The sequence below is a fragment of the Carlito syrichta genome, unplaced genomic scaffold (assembly GCF_000164805.1).
Source record: "Carlito syrichta isolate Samal-C Ts95f unplaced genomic scaffold, Tarsius_syrichta-2.0.1 Scaffold137515, whole genome shotgun sequence".
Classification (NCBI taxonomy): Eukaryota; Metazoa; Chordata; class Mammalia; order Primates; family Tarsiidae; genus Carlito; species Carlito syrichta.
In genome coordinates, this window is record NW_007081611.1 from 358,850 (window position 1) to 368,324 (window position 9,475).

The following is a 9,475-nucleotide window of genomic DNA, read 5'->3' on the forward strand; positions in this document are numbered from 1 at the left end:
TGTGCAGAATATGTACCAAATACTAAACAAACACAGAACATAAAAAATGAGTTTATGGCCAGGTACATTGGTCACACTTGTAATCCCAGTACTTTGTGAGGCTGAGGTGAGAGGATTGCTTGAGACCAGGAGTATGAGACCAGCCTGGAGAACATAGCAAGACTTTGTCTCTATAAAAAAAATGAATAGACATGGCTCACTCCTGTGCTGTGCGGCCATCCCTGCTGCAGCTCTTTGGCCAGCTGGTCCCCTTAGTCCATGCGCTTGCCCACTGTGGCCTCCTCCCCAGTGCAGACATGGCCTCAAGCACCGCCACCGCCACCATGAAGATTGGAATAATTGGTGGAACAGGCTTGGATGATCCAGAAATTTTTGAAGGAAGAACTGAAAAATATGTGAATACTCCATTTGGCAAGTCATCTGATGCCTTAATTTTAGAGAAAATAAAAAACGTTGATTGCATCCTCCTTGCAAGGCATGGGAGGCAGCACATCATGCTGCCTTCAAAGTCAACTACCAGGCAAACATCTGGGCTTTGAAGGAAGAAGGTTGTACCCATGTCATAGTGACCACATTTTGTGGCTCTTTGAGGGAGGAGATTCAGCCTGGTGATATTGTCATTATTGATCAGTTCATTGACAAGACCACCATGAGACCTTAGACCTTCTATGATGGAAGTCATTCCTGTGCCAGAGGAGTGTGCCATATTCCAATGGCTGAGCCATTTTGTCCCAAAACAAGAGAGGTCCTCACAGAGACTGCTAAGAAGCTTGGACTTCAGTGTCACTCAAAGGGGACCATGGTCACAATCGAGGGACCTCATTTTAGCTCCCGGGCAGAAAGCTTCATGTTCCGTCCCTCGGGGCAGATGTTATCAATATGACCACTGTTCCAGAGGTGGTTCTTGCTAAGGAGGCTGGAATTTGTTATGCAAGTATTGCCATGGCAATGGATTATGATTGCTGGAAGGAGCATGAGGAAGCAGTTTCAGTGGACCGGGTCTTAAAGACCCTGAAAGAAAATGCCAATAAAGCCAAAAGTTTACTCCTCATGACCACACCTCAGATAGGGTCCATGGAATGGTCAGAAACCCTTCATAACTTGAAGAATATGGCCCAGTTTTCTGTTTTACTACCAAGACATTAAAATAACATGACTGCCCAGAAGAAAAGAAGACTGCAATTTCAGTTATTTTTGGATGCTTAACTTGAAAAAAGACTTGTCTGCAAAGCAAGAAGGACATGTGGTAAGAAAAACAAGACACCATGTGTATTAGAGACTCCTAAAAGACTCAGACTGCTTCAAAACAGAAAAGAAAAGCAAACGATTGGTAAGCATGTGGGGAAAAGTAATGTCTTTTAGGCAAGAACCCAAGATATCATTTTCTTCTCCCCTGTTAAATTTGCAACAATAAAGGATAAACGGTAACATATCCAGACTCCTATGTTGCCAAGAAATATAAGGAAGCACTGGAACTCTTTAACTATTTATTGATGTGTCTGTAAATTTCTGGAGGGCAATTTGATAAAAATACATCAAAAGGCTTAAAAATATATACTTTGTACTGAGTACTCATAGGATTTTCTTCTTAAAAACTATCAGATTCGAAGCATTGTGTATAAAGAAGGATGTTTAATAATGTTAGTTATAATAACATTTAAAATACTCTGAATAGTCAACAGTTGGAGGTATATTATGATTTAGTTATAGTTAGATGTGAATCAACCAACTGAAGATCCTTTTCACATAATATTTTAATGTTTTTTAGATAAGTTTGTTCTATAACATGGAATGAAACACAGGATTTGTAAGCGTTTTGTTGTATTAGTCATGTTTTAAAATGTTATCTAAATGTATAAAAAGACTAGAAAGAAATATATGAGGGGGCATCCAAAAACATGGAATTATTTTTTGAATGGGAGGCCTCTGGAGGCCTCTTGTAGTACAGGCTACCCTGACTACCAGCTAGTATTGTGAAAGGCAGCAGTCAGTGATTTTGTTGTTGTTGTTGTTGAGATTCTTTCAACACATTTGCCCATTTTATTATGGGTGTGATTTACAAGCACACCTGCCCACACTGTGCTGAGTGTTTTTGACCAAAACTGGCATAACTCCTATGCCCCACCCTACCTATTCACCTGATCTCTCCCCAAGAGACTTTTCTTTTTGTTTCCCTGGATGAAAAATTCCTCAAAGAGAAATGTTTTGCCAGTGTGGAAGAGGCGAAACAAAAATCAGCAGAAGCACTAAAAGACATCAAAATTGAAAAGTTCAAAAACTGTTTTTAGCAGTAGAAAAAGCATCTCGACAGGTGTTGCATCAAACAGAGAGTACTTTGAAGGTGACTGAAGTTTAAATGTGTAAGAATCAATACACAATTTTTTATAAATAAATTCCAGGGGAGTTTTGAGTCCTCCCTCATTGTGTTATGTATGTATTAGGGGAGAGATTCTGGATACTTTTTTATTTTCTTTGAATCCTTCTGTATCTTCACATTTTTCTACAGTGAATATAATCAGATAGCAAAGTTGTAAAAATTAAAATGGGCTTAGAAAGATCCAGTTCTTGAAAACACTGTTCCTGGTAATGAAGCAAAATTTAAGATGGTTATATTAAGGTGAGTGTGCTTTAAGGGAGTTACATCTTTAGGCTACAAAAAAAGAGAGAGAGAGAGAGAGAAAGAGAGAGAGAGAGAGAGGATCATTTGTTTCTTTTTAGTCAGAACAGTACTAGTGTTGGCAACAGCTTTCTGAGAAGAGTTATGTGTTTAATGCTGAGGTAATCTAAAAGTTAAACAATGAAATGCACACACTGTGGTATCAGATATTTTTAAATTAATGTTTGACTTTATATCTACTTTTTATGAGTTGATGAATTATTTTACATAAGCTGATGATTTTTTTTAAATAAAATAAAAAATGTAGACGTTTTCTTTTTTTAAAAAAATGAATAAAATAAATTAGCCAGGTGTAGGTGGCACCTGTCTGTAGTCTCAATTACTCAGGAAGCTGAGGTAGAATGATTGCTTGAGCCCAGAAGATTAAGACTGCCATGACCCATGATTGTACCACTGCACACTCTAGCCTAGGCGACAGAGTGAGATTTTAACTAAACAAATAAACAAACAAAAACAGAATTTATGTATACACATGTATATACAAACACACATTTTTACATTGTTTCATTTGAGCTGTTACTTTGTTGTGAAGAATATTGGCTATTAAATAATAAAGTCACTTGCAGATTGCTAAATTTCAACGGGAATGCTGTAAAAAATTATTTCACCTTATAACGTTTCAGGAAGTGAAATATATCTGTATCATTTAAAATATATATAAATGTTTCTAGAGAGTTGAAAAAATTATGCTTTTTTACTGTGATACTCTCCAAAATGAATGTTTTAAGAACGTCAACTTCTTATGTACTAGGGGAAAGGGAAAAAACCTTCTCGGCACATTTGCCACAGAAACCAGTCAGAGTAGTTATATTCCAACCCAGCTTCAGCACTCCCAATTGTCATAAAATTCATTCTTGTACACAGCATTTTGGTGTTTCAGTGCCTGTTACATCCTTTTTGTAGGCCTTTACTTCTCCCATATCAGAATTCCCCTTCATCAAGAACTTCTGCTTCTTAATTCGATTTTTGTTGTGTTTACTTTTTCTGTCTGAAGAGCACCATTGTGTTCCAGTTACTTTGGCTATATCGTGTCTGTGTGAACACTCAAGTTTGGAAGGACCAGAGGACACAAACTTTCCCAATGCTGGCAGTACTGTCTTTTGATAGTTATATGAATAAAAGTTACTTAGGCTACCACACTACAAAATTGCAGAAGTACAAATACTTAATATCCTGCAGCCTGTAAAAATATTTATTGCCTCTTTATATAAGAATTTTATAAAGAAAACATAAATTCGATGGCAGAATTTTGCTTATGTAATGAATTTTTAGGTTTCTTTTGTGCAAGACCAACTGTCTCAGATTATTACCAAGTTCCATATACATTTTCCATCTTAAAATGTGTTTATTAAAAAAGGTAAACAAGCCAAGAAATTAAGTAATTAAGTGGAAAATGACACTTTTTATTTCTTTAAGAGACAGGCTGTCACCCAGGTTGGAGGGCAGTCACTCAATCATAGCTCACTACAACCTCAAATTCCTGAATTCCAGTGATCTTCCTACCTCAATTTTCCAGGTACCTGGGACTACACATGAGTGTCACCACACCCAGCTATTTGTTTTTTTTTAATTTTTGGTAGCAGTGTGGTCTCATTATGTTACCTAATATGCTCTCAAACTCCTGACCTTAAAAAACAGAAAGGACACAAATATATCCCCTAATTTACATGGTTAATTGATTTATGGCAAGGCAGCAGCCCCGAGTAGTGAGAAATTGTGGTCTTTTTGGTAAATAGCACTGTATCACGTGGCTATCCATGTAGGAGGAATAGTGAATTTTGGCCCTCAATCAAATAAAAATATCAATTCCATATGGATTATAAAATATAAAATCATACACTTTTTAAAAGTTATTTTGATTTTTAATTTTTAAAAATATTTTTATTTTAAAAATGTGGCGTACATTTCAGGATTATGTATCCAAATATTCATTATGCAGGTACCCTTGTTGATGAGGTGTGCTCCTCCTCCCCCAGCAGAATCCCACTACTGTCAATCCTGCCTCCTGCTCTGGCAATTTCCCACTACTGAAAATTCTTTTTTAATATTATTTTTAATATTATTATGATAATTGTTCAAGGTTCACTTATGAGTGAGAGTATTCGATACTCAGTTCTTTGTTTCTGTGATAGGTCACTCAGACTCTAAGTCCACCCATGTTGCTGTGAAGTTCATAATTTTGTTATTCTTTATGACTGCATAATATTACAGTGTATATGTACCACATTTTAAAATCCAGTCCTCTTTTGATGGGCAGCATGGTTGGTTCCATGTTTTTGCTATTGTGAATGATGCTGCAATGAACACGCGTGTGCAGGTATCTTTTTCATAGAGTGAATTGAATTGCTCTGGGTATACTCCCAGTAGGGGGATTGCAGAGTTGTAGCAAAGTTCAATTTTTAGATCTTTTAGGAATTGCCAAACTGTTTTCCACAGAGGTTGTATTAGTTTACACTCCCACAAACAGTGCAGAAGTGTTGTTCCCTTTTCACCGCATCCTCTCCAGCATCTGTTGTTTTTCGAGATATTGATGATGGTCATCTTGACTGGAGTTAGATGGTATATTAATGTGGTTTTAATTTGCATTTCTTTGATGACTAGTTAGGTTGAGTATTTTTTCCTGTATCTGTTGACTGCTTGTATGTCTTCTTTTGAGACGTGCCTATCATATCTTTTGCCCGATTTTTAATAGGGCTGTTTTGAAAAGTGAAAGACCATTACAACAAAAACTACAAAGCATTGTTCAAAAAATCAAAGATTACAGACACAAATGTAAAAATATTCCATGCTCATGGATTGGAAGAATCAGCATTGTTAAGATGTCCATCCTACCTTAAATTGCAGATTTAATGCAATACTCATTAAATTACCAGTAGCATTCTTAGGCCTGGAAATGACAGTACAGGAATTCAAATGGAAACATAAACAAACTTAAATCACTAAAAGAATACTCAGAAAACATAAAAAGTAAAAACAAAAACAAACAACAAAGTGGGAGGGTATCACACTCCTAGACTTTAAACTTTATTATAAAGTTGCAGTAATAAAAAAAACAGCCTGGTATTGGTACAAGAACAGACATATAGACCAATAGAACAGGATACAGATTCCAGAAGCAAAACTTCAATTTATCAACCACTCATCTTCGACAAAGTCTCCACCACCAACCACTTGGGAGAGGAGAACCTATTCAGTAAGTACTGGGAAAACTGGTTGACCACATGCAAATTAAAACAAGACCCCTACCTATTACCATACAGAAAAGTCAACTCTAAATGTATCAAAGACAATGAAAACCTCTAACTATCAGAACCTTAGAAAATGCAGGAGACACCATTATGGAACTTGGAACTGGCAACCAATTCCTGATTAAAACCCCAAATGCCCATGCCATAAGAGATAAGGTAGACAACTGGGATCTCATCAAACTGACAAGCTTCTGCAAAGCTAAAGAAACCATCAAGAGGTCAGGGAGACTGCCCACAGACTGGGAAAAAATATTTGCCAATTGTATGTATGACAAAGGTCTAACATCTAAGATCTACAAGGATCTCAAATGTGCTGGAAAGAGTAATACATCTTTCAGAAGAAAATCTAGAGGATATTTCTCGGTCCTTGTGTATAAAAACGGATACAATGATTGCTGTGTATTCATATAAAAAGCTGTTTAACAGCAACAAAAAGAATTATGCATATATGCATTATGCACACAATATCAGTAAGTCTCAGATATATTCTTGAACAAATTAAGTAAACAAAAGAGTATATATTTTATAATTCCACTTACATGAGGTCTAAAAATAGGCAAAAATTACCTATGATGATAGAAATAAGATTAATAGTTAACTTTAGGTGTTAGGGATTTGGAAGAATTGGTGGGTGAATTTTTGTTGGTAATATTCTATTTCTTAATCTGGAACATGTTGCATAGAGCCATAGAAATTCTTGAGAAAATTTTCCAAAAAGAACCAAGCAATGTAGACTTATGTGTTATGTACTTTTTCTTGGTGTATGTTACTAAAACAAAAGCAAGTCACTTGTGGGTCCTTTCTTAGTGTTGTCTCCTTTCCTTGAGTATGAAGCCTATTTAAGGAAATATCTTCAGTTTCAGGCATGTGTGTAAGAGTGGGCATGCTCTGTGATTCTGAGCCCATAGGAGCTCTAAGCATTCCACTCCATCCCTGGTGATAACTATGCATTTTTGTTCATAAAGCAGTTCAATTACTGGTCCCAAAGACACATTTATAATCCTTCCCGTAAACGTTCTCTTTTTAAACTATGATAAGCACTTCTACCTGAAATTCTGACAGCCTTGCTAAACCTTCTTATGAGTCATGCAGCACCCCCTTGTCTGGCAAACAGTAAAATAGACTTTTTTTCCAGTTCTAGCAGTCTTAATATTTTGACTGTGAACCACACATTTAGATCCCAAAGAATTGTTGTTGATCAGAAATTTTTCTCAATATATTTTTAGTCCAGTGACTACCACAAGGTAGCCGGAACTTTTATATCAGCCACTGATTTCAAAAGGATAAGATAGATACATTTGTTTTAAGGTTGTGTTTGCTAAGACATATATGGGGGGAAATAAGCATCAAAGAGTTTTAGTACTAGAGAATATCTAGTACCAGAGAATATCACCAATGATGACAAACTCTTCTTGCAATCAAAAATGCCAGGAGACCAAGCAACTTTCTCAGATAAAGTTTTATTGGGGCTTATGGTCCTGCACAAGAGTACAGGTGGAAGAGTACTCGGCTGGCTCCCTGAAGTGTGCTGTTGGGAGCCTTTTATTAAGCTAGTTAACTGAGACATCATATAAAAAGAAGTCTGGGCTATGGAGGAAGAGCTGTTGATCATGCTTCTACGTATGTCACATGATACAAAAATGGCAGCGCTCCTCCCAGGACCGGGATTTTTATTGGGAGAATGAGGCAGGGGATTCTGATTGGTCAGTCTCCTGGTCTTATGCGCATGCACCTGTCAGGACCAACTGTTTTGGGTAAGACTTAGAGCGAAATGTAATTTATGAATGCCTGAGTTCAGGCAATCCCCTCGCCTCGGCCTTCCCCCAAAAAACAAAACAAAACGAAAGAAAACAAAAGAAATGTCACTTATCTTAGTTTTCTAACCTACCTTTGCAGTGGAGTCAATTTCTGCCCTACTCTGTCTCAGTACATATTCACAAACTTAAAATAGCTTTAATATTGTTACAAACACAGCAAATAGTGATAAATGTACTATTTACTAGTACAAGTCTCACCACTTATGCCACTACACAATTGGTATACACAATATTTCTCTAGTTATTGACCCCTTATTACACCAGGGCTGCTAACACACACACACACACACACACACACACACACACACACACACACAATAAAGTATTGCTGATTGTGACTATCTTGCTACAAAAATATGGAAAATAGGAAATATTTGGGAAGCCGTGTTCATGAAATATTTATAAATAATAAATTATTTGCTTAATTTTAAGATATGGTCTCCAATTTAGACTTTGATGGCATATAGACTTGCTTCTTTTAAATTGTGTGCAAGGTGACTGTGGTAACATATGTATTATCTGATCCCAAGCAAAAGTAACAGAAGTAAGTAGAAAAAAAGGTAGAGTATTTGCTTAAATTATCAAGACAAAAAAAAATCTATGAGTTAATTTTCATTGTTATAGAACCAATTAATTATTTAAAGCATTAGCTGGATTGACTACTTATATTGCCTGTAGGTGATAGCCAATAGCTATTTATGACAGTTAGGAAGAGGAGAGACTTCATTCAGAGTGGCTTATCTTCACTAGAATCAGATAAAGGAGATATACATTATTTTTAAATACCCTATATTCACTGAGTTATCATATAACTAAAACAACTCTTGTTATTATATCTTAAATGTCATCTAATTTTACTGTTGTCAAACAATTGCGCTTATCAGTGAGTATATTTCCGGGGGATAAATAATAGCATATAAATTGATTAATTATAGCCGGGCTCGGTGGCTCAGCCTGTAATCCTGTGCCTTTGGGAGGCTGAGGTGAGTGGATTGCCTGAGCCTGCGGGTTCGAGACCCGCCTGGGCAGCAAGACCTCATCTCTACAATAAATCAAAAAATCAGCCCGGCGTGGTAGTGCATGCCTGTAATTCCGGCTACTTGGAAGGCTGAGGCGGAAGGATTGCCGGAGCCCAGCAGGTCGAGGCTGCGGTGACCGGGAGTGGTCACTGCACTCCAGCTGGGCGACAGAGTGAGACTCCGACTAAAAAAAAAAAAAAATTTGATTAATTATTATGGTATCTAGCTCAAGAAAAAGTGCAAAGCCAAGTAAATAAGTAAATGAACAAATAAATAAATAGGATATTGTTGCAGGATGTAGAGGCACATAATTTAGAGAATCAGTGGTTTTTAACTTTTTAAAACAGAGATGCTTTTAAAGACTGGGAGGCAGCTAGGAGACCCTGAGTTCTTAGTAATACTTAGTAAATTGTTTTTATTATGAAATTTTTAGTACATTTTTGCAGAATTTAGTCTTTATATTTACCAATAGTGGTTACACATTTGAAATGTCTGTCTTCCATGTAAAAAATTATTTTGAACCGGGCTCGGTGGCTCAGCCTGTAATCCCGCGCCTTTGGGAGGCTGAGGTGAGTGGACTGCCTGAGCCCGCGGGTTCGAGACCCGCCTGGGCAGCAAGACCTCATCTCTACAATGAATCAAAAAATCAGCTGGGCATGGTAGCGCATGCCTGTAATTCCGGCTACTTGGACGGCTGAGGCAGAAAGATCGTCG

The 9,475-nt window shown here is 37.0% G+C and overlaps 1 pseudogene; it reads left to right on the forward strand.

The window, feature by feature from the left end:
* Positions 1 to 229: 229 nt before the first annotated feature.
* Positions 230 to 1,146, forward strand: LOC103251236 (annotated as a pseudogene).
* The last annotated feature ends 8,329 nt before the right edge of the window (positions 1,147 to 9,475 follow it).